The 14,059-nt window shown below is 45.3% G+C and overlaps 1 protein-coding gene across 6 annotated transcripts in view; it reads left to right on the top strand.

Annotated features, from left to right (window-relative positions):
* The window catches only part of LOC119173630 (glutamate receptor ionotropic, kainate 2-like), a 295,577-nt gene that overhangs the window by 149,245 nt on the left and 132,273 nt on the right, over positions 1-14,059 (top strand). The gene's annotated exons all lie outside the window — the stretch shown is intronic.

Below are 14,059 nucleotides of genomic sequence, written 5' to 3'. Positions count from 1 at the left end.
TCTATACCAGCGTATCGCAACGCGGCTGCCTATGTGGCACTGCGATTCATCCACCTTGGCTCAACAGAGTATCACGTTTCGGCCTACACGGCCGTTTCTGACGATACCTGCATAGGTGTCATCCGAGGCGTCGACGTGGTCATCGATGAGCGACAGTTGGCGGTGATGATCGTCAACCAGCGCAACCCTAAAGCCATGGAGGTGCATCGCATCAAGGAAACGAGTGCCGTTGTCGTTCTCTTCAGTGGTCTAGAGGCACCCAACTATGTTATGTGTGGTTCGAGCATGCTACGGTGTACTTTGTACAGAAGACAGGCTGACGTTTGTTGTGGAGCTCTCGGCCATCGTACCAATGTCTGCCCAACACCGACAAAGAAAGTGTGCCGCGGGTGTGCTGCCAATGACCCTTCAAACTGTCACCAATGCCAGCCGACATGTGCCTTGTGCGGGAGAGGGGGGGCACATCTAACGGCCGACAAGTCCTGCCCGCATCAATTCCAAGTCCCGTAATTGGTAAGACGACGAAGACGAGGTATAAAGGACGCCAAGAAACGCAGGCAGCACCAAGAGGGTCTTACGTACTTGGATTCGAGCGTGGCACCAACCTCGAGAATGCGCTCTCCCTCGCAAGCTGTTGAGAAGAGTCGCAGCCGCACAATTGGACGCTCTCGCTCCGAGAGGTGCACCCACTACAAGTGGCGCTCCTACTCCAAGGGACGCTCCCACTCTGGGCTACGCTTCCAAGAAGCTCCAAAGATCTGGGCGGATCGTGCCAAAGAAAGCCCGGCGTAGCAGCCAGCACAGGTAACGCACGTGGCACTGCAAGAGCAAAAAGAAGACCCACCCTGGGCTACGCTTCCAAGAAGCTCCGAAGACCTGGGCGGATCGTGCCAAGGAAAGCCCGGCGCAGCAGCCAGCACAGGTAACGCACGCGGCACTGCAAGAGCAAAAAGAAGACCCTAGGATTGCATTCTTACTACAAGAGAATGCTAGCCTAAAAGTGCAACTTCAGCAGAACAGGGTCGAGTTCGAAGCTCTCAAAAATACAGCACAGACCCTGGTGCGCTCTTCGTCAGTAGGGCCGCGGCCGGCTAAGAGAAAGATAGGTACGGAAGGAGACGTAGCGGCGGCTTCTGACTTGGAAGTCTTGGGAGCAATCAAAGATTTACAAAAGGCGGTGGCACGGCAGGCGTAACACTTTGACCTCGTAGCATGTAAGGTTGCCATGATCGAAAGCACACTCACTCCGAGCGGGAACTCTTTTGTCCTGGTGACGCGTGTTTCACTTGTTCCCTCTGCGTGCCCCAGTACGCCAATGGATTAGGCTCCCGTCGATATGGACGTGCCGATAAGGCGGCAAACCAGTACCAGCAGCCATGGCTCGCAACGCAACTGAGTTAATCATTTGGCAGTGGAACTGTGCGGGGTTCAGGAAGCGTAAGGCCTCCTTACAGCAGTACATTGCTTCATTAGCGGTTCAGTCGCATGTGTTTGCTTTACAAGAAAGCATCGCCTCTGCGGTTGCCTTGCCACCTATCGATCTGTATTGTTTAGGGGGAAGGTCAACGTGGTCTGGCTGCCTTAGTTTCGAAAAAATGTGCGTTTTTAGAGTACACGCTTGTGCTCGGCAACCCTACTTTGGAGGCTCAGCTAGTTGAAATTATTCCGAATAATTGGCTTAAGTTCAGCATATTCATACTGAATGTTTACAGCAGCCCTCGAAATTACAAGAAGGTGTTCTCGCGGGTCGCAAAGGCGTCTACCCTTGCAGGCAAGTGACCGCTAGTAGCTATCGCTCTCTTTAACGCACCTCACTCAGCCTGGGGTTATCCAGAGGCCACTGGTAAAGGGAAAAAACCTCGTTAAAGCCATGACGAACTGTTCCTTGGAGATGGTCATGGACACTCAGTTTCCAACCTGGTTGGGTAATTCCGTTTCAAGACACATCACTCGGGATCAGGAATTTGTCAGAAATGTGGGGAAAGTTCAGTGGGTTAACTTTCAGGAAAGCCTGAGAAGTGGTCACTTCATCCTCGCAGTCACTCAGGAAACCCGGGCGGCTCCACCTAAAGAGTACAGGGTGACGGACTGGGACGAGTTCAAGAAGCGCCGGAAAGCTGATGAGACCGAATATGCCATGTTAGAGGAACTCTTTTGTCGACTCGTGGAGGATCAGCTCCTCGCCACTAAGACTGCCCAAACTGATTTACAGGTGGATACGATGGACTCGCGTTTTGTGCATTAATTGGAGGCTAAAAAATCGCTCGTTGAGAAATGGCGCACACAAAAGCTGAATATGAGGATTCCCAAGTGCACAGCTCTCCTCAATAAAGATATTGAAGAATATTGTCAGAAGCTTTCTAGGCAGCAGCGAAACGAGGTTTGCTCAAAAGTAGATTGGCAGATCCAAACCGGAGGTAACTGGAACATGTTGAAAGTACTAATCAATCAGACGAACTCCAAAAGTAATCAGAAGTTGGCAATTGAGCGCTTAGCTCAAGCACAGCGGAGCAGTGGAGTCGCACCATTTAATCAAGGAATTGGCAGGGTCATACCTTACGCTTGTCCCCTCCGGAGACTTGGATTACCCCGTCTACAAAAGAAGGCCGCTCGAGGAAATTTACTCGCTGCTGACGATACTTTAGATTGAACAGGTGCTTCATGCGCTTAATATCCGCTCACCTCCTCGTCCAGACGGCGTTACGAACAGGTTGCTGCGCAATCTCGACAGAAAGTAAATCACTAATTTAACCGAGGAGGTCAATATCCTCTAGGCAGAAGGGCGCGTACCTGAGGCCTGGCATACTTATTCCCACGCCAGGCAAGGTACTCGCCATGGAGAACCTCCATGCCATTTCCCTCACATCTTGCGTGGGGAAGGTGATGGCACATGCGGTACATCACAGAGTTTCTCGGTATACTGAGGATAAAGAGCTCTTCCCGTACAACATGGTGGGTTTCCGGCCGGGTCTTTCTACCGAGGAAGTGATGCTGCTGATTAAGAAGCAAATTACCGACCGACACACCCGAGATGTTCGAGGAATATTGGCTCTTGATCTCGCCAAGGCCTTCGATATGATTTCATATCAGCTTATACTGAAGGAGGTAAAGCGCATGGGATTAGGTCCCAAGTTCCACGCTTACGTTCGCGTCTTCCTCGGGGTCCGCAAAGTTACCATAAATATTGGCAAATTAAAATCGGAGGCCTTTACCCTGGGTGCGATAGGCACGCTGCAGGGAGCGGTGATTTTACCCCTTTTGTTTAACATAGCCTTGAAATGCCTCTCGTAGAACCTCTACACTGTAGCAAATATCAACCTTGCCTTACATGCCGACGACATTAGAGCCTGGTGCATGGGCGGTTCGGATGCTGAAGTGGAGGAGGCACTCATTTCTACTTTGTCAATCACAGAAAGTTTTCAGCAGGATACAGGGCTTAGCTATCCACCTCTAAATAGGAGTTGCTTCTATATGACAAGTTTGACCCGGAAGAAGGAACGAGTCAGCGCTTGCTCAGGTGCAGATTACTATACCCACACGAATGGGCAGTCGATTCCTAGCGCCAATTGTATTCGGCTGCTAGGCTTCTTTTTTCAATCCAACGGCAGATATTCGCTGGTTTTGGCTAGCATCACCTTCAACGCAGAGAACATGGTCAGACTAATACTGAAGGTTTCAAGCCGCACGGGAAGGCTGAGGGAGAGCAATCTTCTTCGGCTCTTCCACGCATGCGTCATGAGCCATAATAATTACGTGGCATCCTCGCTAAATTGGTCTAAACGCGAGGAGGATAAAATCGACAGTTTTATGCGTAAAAGCATCAAAAGAGTACTATGCCTCCCTATGAGCACCAGCACGAACAGGCTCATGAGTCTGGGCATGCACAACACCCTCACGGAGGTGGCGGAGGCCCAAACACTAGGTCAGGTAGCACGACTCTCCTCCTCGAAAGCTCGGCAGCACCTCCTACACTCGCGGGGTTATCATCATACGGTAGGGGAGGAACAGAAGGTCTTTTTATCACAAACAATGAAGGGCATGTACCAGGTGGCACCCTTCCTGTGTAACGTTCATCCACAGTACACTTTTGGCTGGTGAAATGTACAAGCCAAGACTATTCTTGATATCATGGCTATGTCCAAGGCCAGTGTAGCTTTTGTTGATGCGGCACAGTATTACCGCTCCGATCGTTTTGCAACTGTGGTCGTTGATCATCGTGGTCACGTACGCAACTCAACTTCCGTGAGGAAAGCGTCTGCCTCTGTGGCAGAGCAGGTAGCGATAGCCTTGGCGATGACGGACCCTTCGCGTCCATAGATATTTACTGACTCCAGGGCTGCCGCCTGTGCCTTTGCCTCAGGGTTACTCTTTAGGATAGCTGCCCCTATTTTAAATTTCAGGGGCGTAGTAGGCTACCACACAATCACCTGGTTTATGACCTACATGGGCTCAGAGGTGCATCTTCCTCTCTTCCCAACGCCAACGAACTTGCCCATAACAGTGCGCGAGAAACCACGCCCAGGCAGCACAGAAGGTTGGCCCAATATTGGGGATAGATCGGCATTTCCTGGCCCATGAACGGCCCAGTTTTCACAACGTACCGCCAAGATTGGCTATGCCAGCCAAATAGAACGGCGACGTTGGACCAGCGTTGACAACGTACCCCCAATATTGGTTCTGCCAGCCGAATAGAACGGCTATGTTGGACCAGCATTAACAACATTCCGCCAATGATGGCTGTGCCAGTCTATTAGATTGGTTATATTGGGCCGGCTTTCAGAACTTTCCGCCCATATAGGCTGTGCCGGCCTATTAAAACGGACACATCGGGCCAGGTTGTACAAGTAGCAGCCAATATGGGCGGAGCCATCCAATAAGACCGGCATTATTGGCCCGCCGTTTGAACGTTATTGCCGGCGTCAGCTGAAAAGTCAACATCACGATGTCATAATATTAGAATATGAGCCAATTTCTGCGTGTGCTGCTTTTTGGCGCTGTTCTGGCCCCAATTCACGCGCCGATTTTTCAAGTTAGAGAGAGAGTAATATATGTGCCGGGCACAATATTAGAACTATCTTTTCGTCATTAAACCATGCCCCGCCGCGGCGGTCTAGTAGCTAAGGTACTCGGCTGCTGACCCGCAGGTCGCGGGTTTGAATCCCGGCTGCGGCGGCTGCATTTCCGATGGAGGCGCAAATGTTGTAGGCCCGTGTGCTCAGATTTGGGTGCACGTTAAAGGACCCCAGGTGGTCGAAATTTCCGGAGCCCTCCACTACGGCGTCTCTCATAATAATATGGTGGTTTTGGGACGTTAAACCCCACATATCAATCAATCAATCATTAAACCATGCACAGCTCGTTGAAATGCATAATCGTTGGTTGAAGTTGTGCAAGGTAGACTTTTTAAGTGAGAAAAAATTACCGATCAAGTTTCTCTGACAGACGTGACGTCCGATGCGGTGCTATTCGTACGTATAAGCTGCTGCGGATACCGCTGTCTTACGCGTGCATGTAGACGTCGAATATCTGACGCAAATCTTATCGTATCATGTGTCGGGCTAGCTATCTACGCGACCTATTCGAATCTGTTTTGCGTTCACAGCACAGTACGGTTAACGGCGCTTGCTGCTGCTTGACGTGTGGGAAGAGCGGGGGTCGTCAGTTGCGTTATGGTGACTGAATCATACAACATATGCAGTTGCAGTGATCTAACACGCAGACGCACGTGCGCACGCACGCACGCGCTATATTCATGCAACGACCACACGAATTCCCAACAACATCGCAGCGAACGGTTGGTAAGGTGTTGCGGAGTGTGTGGGCGTCGTAGGGCACCCTGTCGGTGCCCAGCTCGTTGCGAACGCGAATTTCGGCGTGGAACGCATCTTTTTTATGTACTTTTTTTACGTGTGCCCAAAACGGTAGGCTGCGCGATACGAGAAGTACGACACACACAAAAAAAGAAGAAACGTGAATGCGTAGGGCAAATCGTTAATAACAAAAAAAAAACACGCACGCTCACGCCACTGCAGTGGCGTGAGCGTGCGTGTTTTTTCGTTATTAACGAAGCACATGTGCTTCCATAAAACATGACAGCCAAGAATGATGAAGTATTCATTTACATACAAATTACTATGAGTTGCTGAAACTCACGCAAAAGAACATAATTTTCTTCCTTGGATATTGATCGAGTGCCTTGGAATTATGCTATGTGAATTTGACACATCAACAGTGCATAATGATTCCCACCATAAGGGGCCACAATCTTGGCAAGTAATAGAAGTACTCTTCCCACCTGATGTGCACCTAACGTAAAGAGGCCTTGTTTCTCAAGTTAGCAATATATATATATATATATATATATATATATATATATATATATATATATATATATATATATATATATATATATATATATATATATATATATATATATATATATAAATAAAACCACTGGAAAAATATACCAGGTGTAACCAGAAAAAGGTGTACCTGCAGTTTTAAAGTTTAAAAGAAGCAATGACATGCCAACCATCCAAAATAGAACGCCCGAGAAAGGAGCATCAATCAGTATTACAGCAGCTAAAAGCCTGCTAACAGCTGAAGGTAGTCATGCTGCTCTTCCATTCAAGTATAGTGTACACTGAGAAAAGATACTGAAGATACACCATCAGCAAATGACAAAAGCAATACAGACAGAGCTTTCTCTTATAATACAAAAAGTCTTTAGCTGAGGAGGCAAATAAGTCATTGGCACACAATAAGTGCACAAAAAAAAAAAAAGCTGTCGCACGAGGCTGTCAGCGCTTAGACAACACAGGCAAAAATACAGTAGACTGAAGAAGGGAAAACCCATAGCAAAAGTTACCATACTCATGAGTTCTTGCTTTGCGTGCAAATGAAGCTAGCGTGAAGTTGAACACTAGATTAAAGCACCACAATCAAAATCTGGAAGTCAATGCTTTAGGAATAATACAAAGTACTGAAGAAGCATGCAAAGAGCATTCCTGTGAAGGAAAATATAAAAAAAGACTGAAAGCTCTGTGGCCCTGAACAAGACAACACCACAACCAATCGAAGAGCCGTTCGGACACACCAGCAGTTCTGGCCAACACTAAAAAGTCACAAAAACATACCTTTAATGTCTTTTTTACAAGAGTACTTCAAAAGAAATGTGCATACACCAATGCCAGAAGTATCGATGGAAGCTATTACTCATATTCAGCTCTTCATTGAAACACTGACAGAAGATACTTGTAGCTGGATGCTTAATTACTTTGGTACAACCCAAGAGTGTCGACGCCAAGTGGCAAAAAAATTATGATGGAAGACTACAATGTGATCAAATGCACACGTCAACCACCAACCAAGGTCCTATGCTAGAGTGAATATCGCAAAAAGGCTTGAACGCCTAATGTCACTGGCTCATACTCAGCGTTCTCAATCAAAATCTTGACCTCCCACACAGCATATTATTTCAACAGCCTGCCACCTCTCACCATGTCATGAAACAAGCTCGAGTATACACAAACCCTCCTCACCGTTAGGTAGTTAGATAGCTCCACTAGTGCTTCACTCTCGGAACACATAGACCAGGGCCGTAACTAGACGGGTAGTGAGGAGGTTCTGAGCCCCTGAAGTATTTTCATGCTCTGACTTTTCGTCAACAATAGCTTAATCTGGGCAAGTTGGTTCATCGTGGTTGTGTTCTAGTAACAGTGAGAGAAGTTCAGGAAGAGACAAAAAGGACAGGAAAGAGCGCTGACTGCCAACTTAATTTTATTGAAGGTACTACGCCCACTTTTTTACGGAGTACAAGAACAGTGCTCATTCACAACGACACATGTGAGACCATGATAATATAATCTTAACTGAGAAAAGAATACTCTCTCTCCGAATGGATGAGTGAAGGTATACTGATGCACTGATCCATGGCCTTCCTGACAAGAAAATGCTTTCACAGTCTCTCTTTCATTTCTTATTCTTGCTTTTTTCAAAAACAGTGTTTTATGAAACATAGAGCTGCACTTACATTCTTTACAGTGTATGGCCATGCGACTACCATAGCCATTCTTAACATTTTAAGCATGCTGTCTTGCTCAAACATTGGGGCATTGCCCAGTTTGTCTTATGTTTACGTTTCCACGTGTCAATAGTATCTCATACACAACATTATATTGGCATTCAGTATACCTATTCTCGTGACGAATGGTGAAATAATGGCTATTCCTGTTGCTTTTTAGTACACACACTTTTGAAAAATTGCAAGGGATGGCAAATAACAAGATAAAATCATATCGGCTCGCTATTTTCTTTATATTGTGAAACACCTTATGTACGTACGGTATAGCATGCAAAGATCTTTGGTCATTCTATTTTTATTTTGGTCCTGTTTTGTTTAACTTGACTTTCTGCAGGAGGGTTTAGCACACGGGTGTGATGGTGCTGTTGGGATATCCAGCATCCTTTAGTCTTTTAATCTGGTTTTTAAGGCTTACCTCATCCTTGTGCTCACATGACTTCTGAAGGGTGGCCTCAATGCACGTGGTGTCAATTCCTCTGTGTAAATTGTGTAAATGTGTAATTATGTGTTATGATGTACTAAAAAAGATGTCCCAAGAATCAGAATAAGTGACAGTAGTCAAAGTTTTTGTCACTGCCTTCATACAAATACCAGTTTATTTGTTGCCTCCTGCAGTATTTTAGGGCCTCTTATATAGATAGGATGTTTTCTCAATTTATTACATTTTTGTATTGATGATGCCATATGCTCAGGAGGTAGAATGTCGTTATGTTCTTTCTGATAACTTCTAGCTTCTGAGCAAAGATAATGTTTCAGAAAAATGAAAAAAGGCTAGCATAATATTAAGACATGAAAAGAAAGCAGAGTTTATCAAAAATGAATGCATTATTTGGGAATGAGAAAAAAAGATGGATGACAGGTCAGTAATGTCAATTAATTTATATTAGGACACATGAAATGTAGCAGAGGGTGGCAGGTGATTAGTTCCACTGAGATCAAGAAATTATCAGCCATAATATGAAATTGGCTCATACAGGACAGGAAACATTGATTGGGCTTCCACCCTGCAGTGAACATAATATAGGCTTAACGCTAACAATGAGCAATGCCTGTGAAATTAATGCTCCATGAAATGAGCAGTACTGCACAGATTGCTGTGCTAGACTTCCCATTTTGCATGTTTTTACCAGCTTATCCTGCTCGCTGTTCAGACACAAAGCTTCACCAGAAAAACAATGTTATACTTGGTGAGGATAATGCCAGTGAATCCAGTGTTTTATCTACACCTTTCCTTGCTTAAGTCCTCCTCCAAACTATACGATTTTTCTTGGAAATGTTCTGCTTACAGCACACCAACCGATCAAGTGAAACAACTTTATTGGGGTCCTGCAAGACGTGCCCTAGTATGCAATCACCATTTCACTTCACGTTACAACATACTGGTGGTAAAAATATTCTCTGGCAGGGTACAGAAGTGCATGCACTGAGCTAGCTTGTGCAGCGCGGTCTATTCCAGAAAGCTGAACCTATGTTTGGTACAGAATTTTGTAACCACACGATGCTTGCACAGATTAAATGTGGCCCCACATAGCAACTTCTGAGCTTTTTTTATGAAATGATCTCGCAGTATCTGAAAACATTTGTTTTTTTGTTTACTTCATAGTTCCCAGTGAAATATTTCTCTTGTTCCTCTCATTGAATAATGGCATTTGGTGTGACTAAGGTGTTCCTAATGCCTCACTATGAGATCAAAAAAACGATTCTCCTTGAAATTGCTTCACAAGCATTTCCTAAGATATTGAATGACACTGCTTGCACATGTACAAACATTTGCTAGTTTTATTAAGGGTTGATGATAAAGGGAATCAGTTGGTGCATCCAAGCCGGACAGAGATTGACTGGCCCTGAAAAGGGCCGTTTAGTTATATATCTTGCAGCTTGTTCCAGGTAGACAGGGCTTCATTCTGTAGAAATGGTAACTCATCACACTGGTTCCCCAGCATGAAGAACATAACTTGATGCCAACACTGACTCAGATGTTCTGAAATGTCGTAGAGGGTACATGAAGGCTGGGTACATGAAGGTTGCAGTTATACTAACTGTACAGTCAGCATGCTTGTGTGATATGTGCATAGCTGCATCAAAGCCACGTGTGAGAATTGCGTGAACAGCTGAAAATCTCAATGGCAGCATAGCTTAAGAAGTCTGTCATCCCTTTTTTGCCAGTTTCCAATATCATCCTTCCCTTTTCATGCATCTTCTTTCAATATATCTGGGGTTTTAATTCCCAAAACCACGATATATTAATGAGAAGCAAATTTTGAACATCTGATGTTCTTTAACATCTTCACTTGTTTGCAGCGCAACACCAGAAACACAGGACAGGGAAGGAGCAAAAGAGAAAGAAAAGACGGCGCCGACTCTGAAAAAGACGGCACTGACATCATGACACGCACATGTCGTGATGTAAGCTGCCCAAAGAGTGGCCTCCCGTGAGAATAGTGAAGAATTGGGAATAGGATCTACCAGTAAGGGCTTTGTGTGCAATTCACAAACAGTGAAAAAGATCCACCAGGGGTGAACCACAGGTACATGGTGCACTCTGGTTGAGAGAGAGCAGAGTAAAACAGATGTGCCAGACAGGAGATTATAAATGGTTTTGTCTGGAGCTGGTGCCAGACCGAGCTCTGATTAAGCGTAAGGGAGTATTGAGCGCCAGGCCAATCTGATCCCATTCCTGTGATGTGGTGCAATATGATGACAGGTGCGAATTCCATTTTCTTTTTTTTCCATGGGTTTAGGGAAATAATTTTTCAGGGATCAGATGAAAATACCTCCGACATACATAATAACATGCTTATTCTTGGGCGTAGTCATGCCTAGCCACCAGATTGGGAGAAAAAGGAGTGTTCCCCGAAATGTGCGATAAAGTGTTTGGTGCTACGCCTTGACGTAAGTATTGATAGGTGCTTTGGAAATCGGTACGCCATTTCTGTAATCGTTAAATATGCAACTGCATGTGCCACTGCTAGGGATAGCGTGACACTCCCAGCCATTTCGGGGTAAGCCGTTTTAATCTACGTGAAGATGTTAATGAGCCCGTTCTCCATCACAGCAGTAGCTGTGGCCATTCCTTCAACTAGGCCTACTGCAGCGCGAACTAAACGTCTGCATGAATTTAGCGCTAGTACCGTACATAATAATCAGCACAGGCCTTGGGTTCACTTCGATGGTGTTGTGAATTCATCTTGCGTGACAATGGTTTAAGTTGCATGCGTGCCTTAATCATTATTGCAATAGGAGACCATGATTTATCGTCACGCATGGTGTTGCTTAGCTCGGTCCTCGGTGTTCGAAGCAGGTTCCGCCTTGTGAGTGCATGAGAGAGGCACAAGAGTTGATTTCTGCTCTGTGTTTCTATAATTCCCTAGCCTGTATTATACAGGAAGCGGATAGTGCTGGTGTGCGTCAGCTGCCTCGGTGCGCTCTCAACCGCCTGCCTGGTAAGACTGATAGCTCATTCTATCAGCGCCTTGTCGTACTCCCTCCTCACACTGCGACATGTCCTCCACTTGGAGGACATGATGACGGAACAAGATGATACGAAACCCAAAACCGCAATGTTTGCAAGCCACAACCCGAGCAAACAATTCAACGGTGAGGCCAGAAAATCTACCTGACTAGGCCTGGAGCAACAAGCCAGAGAGCATATTCTTGGCTGGATAGATGGATGGATGTGGCTGTACCCTTTAGATCGGACGGCGGCTAACGTCACCTTGCCGTAATGCTTAGTGAACTAACCACTAGATTTTTTTTTCCCCTTTAAATAGTAAAGTTGGACGGGTACTTTGAAGTGAAGGGTTTAATTTTCAATCGTGCCTTGACTTTAGCCACCAATCAGATAACCTCCTTCTAGTTAAGTCTACCCGCTTAAAGTCTATTTTGCCCTCCCTGTCCCTAAATACCAGTGCTTTGAAAAACTCTGCGCCATCTTCTTGAACTATAAAGTGAAGCCCATTACACAGCATTGTCAAGTGTTCGGCAGTTTTTTCTTTCTCTTCGCACGCACTGCATATTGTGTCTACCTCTTCATATTTGGCCCGATATGTCTTGGTTCGCAATACTCCCGTCCTGGCCTCAAACAGTAGAGAACTACCCTGAGTATTATCATAGATTCTTTCTTTGGCAATTTCCTGCTTAAAAGTTCGATAGATCTCTAGTGCGGACTTCTTAATCATGCCAATTCTACACATGTCAGTCTCCGTTTCCTGCAGTTCCTTTTTAACCGATAGTTCTTTCTGGTTTGGCCACCTGCTGTTTTCTAAGTATTTACCAGTCAATTTCCTGGTTCGCTTCCTTCATTTTGTATTGACATTCTTCATGTACAAATAGCTGAAAACCTTCATAGCCCAACGCTCCTCCCCCATTTCTCTCAATCGCTTCTCAAATTTTATCTTGCTGCTAGCTTCCCTGCCATCAAATGATGTCCATCCCATATCACCTTGTACTCCCTGGTTTGGTGTATTCCCGTGAGCTCCTAAAGCAAGCCTAAATATTTCACGTTGCCTAATTTCTAATCTTGCTTGAACTTCTGACCTCATGCACAAGACGGCGTTGCCGAACGTCAGCCCAGGAACCATGACCCCTTTCCATATCCCTCTCACAACATTATACCTATTGTAATTCCACAGTGCCCTATTTTTCATCACTGCTGCATTCCTGTTATCTTTAGTCGTCACACATATTTCGTGTTCCCTCAGGTGCTCGGTCCCATTGCTTATCCATACGCCAAGTTATTTGTATTTATCTGTTATCTCTAGCGTGACTTCCTGTATTCTAAGCTCACTACCTCTGTTATCATTAAAAATCATGACTACTGATTTTTCCTAACTGAATCTAAAATCTAACCTATCTCCCTCATTACCGCAGATGTCCATCAACCTCTGCAAATCTTCCTTGTTGTCGGCCATTAGCACTATATCATCTGCGTAGGTTAATGCTGGTAGTGCCTGATCAATGAGTTTTCCTTGTTTGACTAAAGAGAGGCTGAAGCCAAGTCCCCTTGCCTCTAATTTGGCCTTTAATCCTTGCAGGTACATCATGAATAAGAAGGGTGACAGTGGGCACGCCTGCCTAAGTCCACGTTTCACCACTGTGGGCTTGGATACCTGTTTTTCCCACTTTTTAACTACCTTGTTAGTTTTATAGATTTCCTTTAAACGATTAGTGACTCCATCTTTTACACCCAGTGTGTCTAGTATTCCCCACAAGTCCTCTTGAACCACGCTATTGTACGCTCCCTTGAATTTCTGCAGGCCGGTAGGAAGCTTCACAGCACAGCGCCTGATCTTGTGAAACAGCGCAGCCATGCAGGCAGGGCATTCAATTCCCTCCCTATTTTTTGTATACTACTGTCCTTGTGTACATCGTAGAACACATAACAGTAATGATAGCAAACAGATCATTGATTCGGGTAGGCTTGGTGTTTTTATTTAAAATGGAACAACGAGGAAGCTGCTGAAGCTCGTGCCTGTATACAGCTGCTTTATATGGAGATGAAACTTTAACGAAAAAAAAAAAATGTAATGATAAACAGTAGGTTCATAACAAACAACATTTCTCTGAGGGTGCATGGAATATATGTCCCATGCAAGGCTATGCATTGCAGTCCTTACTGCATTAATTATGTACACGTACTGCAGGGCATGCAAGTGTATGCAGACACACGCTGACGAAATGACATTTTTTGCTACATACAAACGTGCACCACACCAAATAAGACGCACGTGTTTGTATAGTCAGGGAACACTCGTGAATATTGATGAAATCACACAGCTCGCTTACAGTATAAAACAAACACAATTGCGAACAATAAAATGCGACGCTGTTTAAAGAGGCGGACCCAGGTTACGAGGAGAATTATCAGTATGGCATACACACCACGTGTCAAGCTTTTGCAACATCTAAAGAGACTAAATATGGAAAGTTGCCTTTTTAAGTTAACATGACAGTACCAAATGGAGAAGCCACACGAGA

This window comes from Rhipicephalus microplus, chromosome 5 (assembly GCF_043290135.1).
Source record: "Rhipicephalus microplus isolate Deutch F79 chromosome 5, USDA_Rmic, whole genome shotgun sequence".
NCBI classification, from domain to species: domain Eukaryota; kingdom Metazoa; phylum Arthropoda; class Arachnida; order Ixodida; family Ixodidae; genus Rhipicephalus; species Rhipicephalus microplus.
This window is presented reverse-complemented; position numbering and strand designations above follow the sequence as displayed.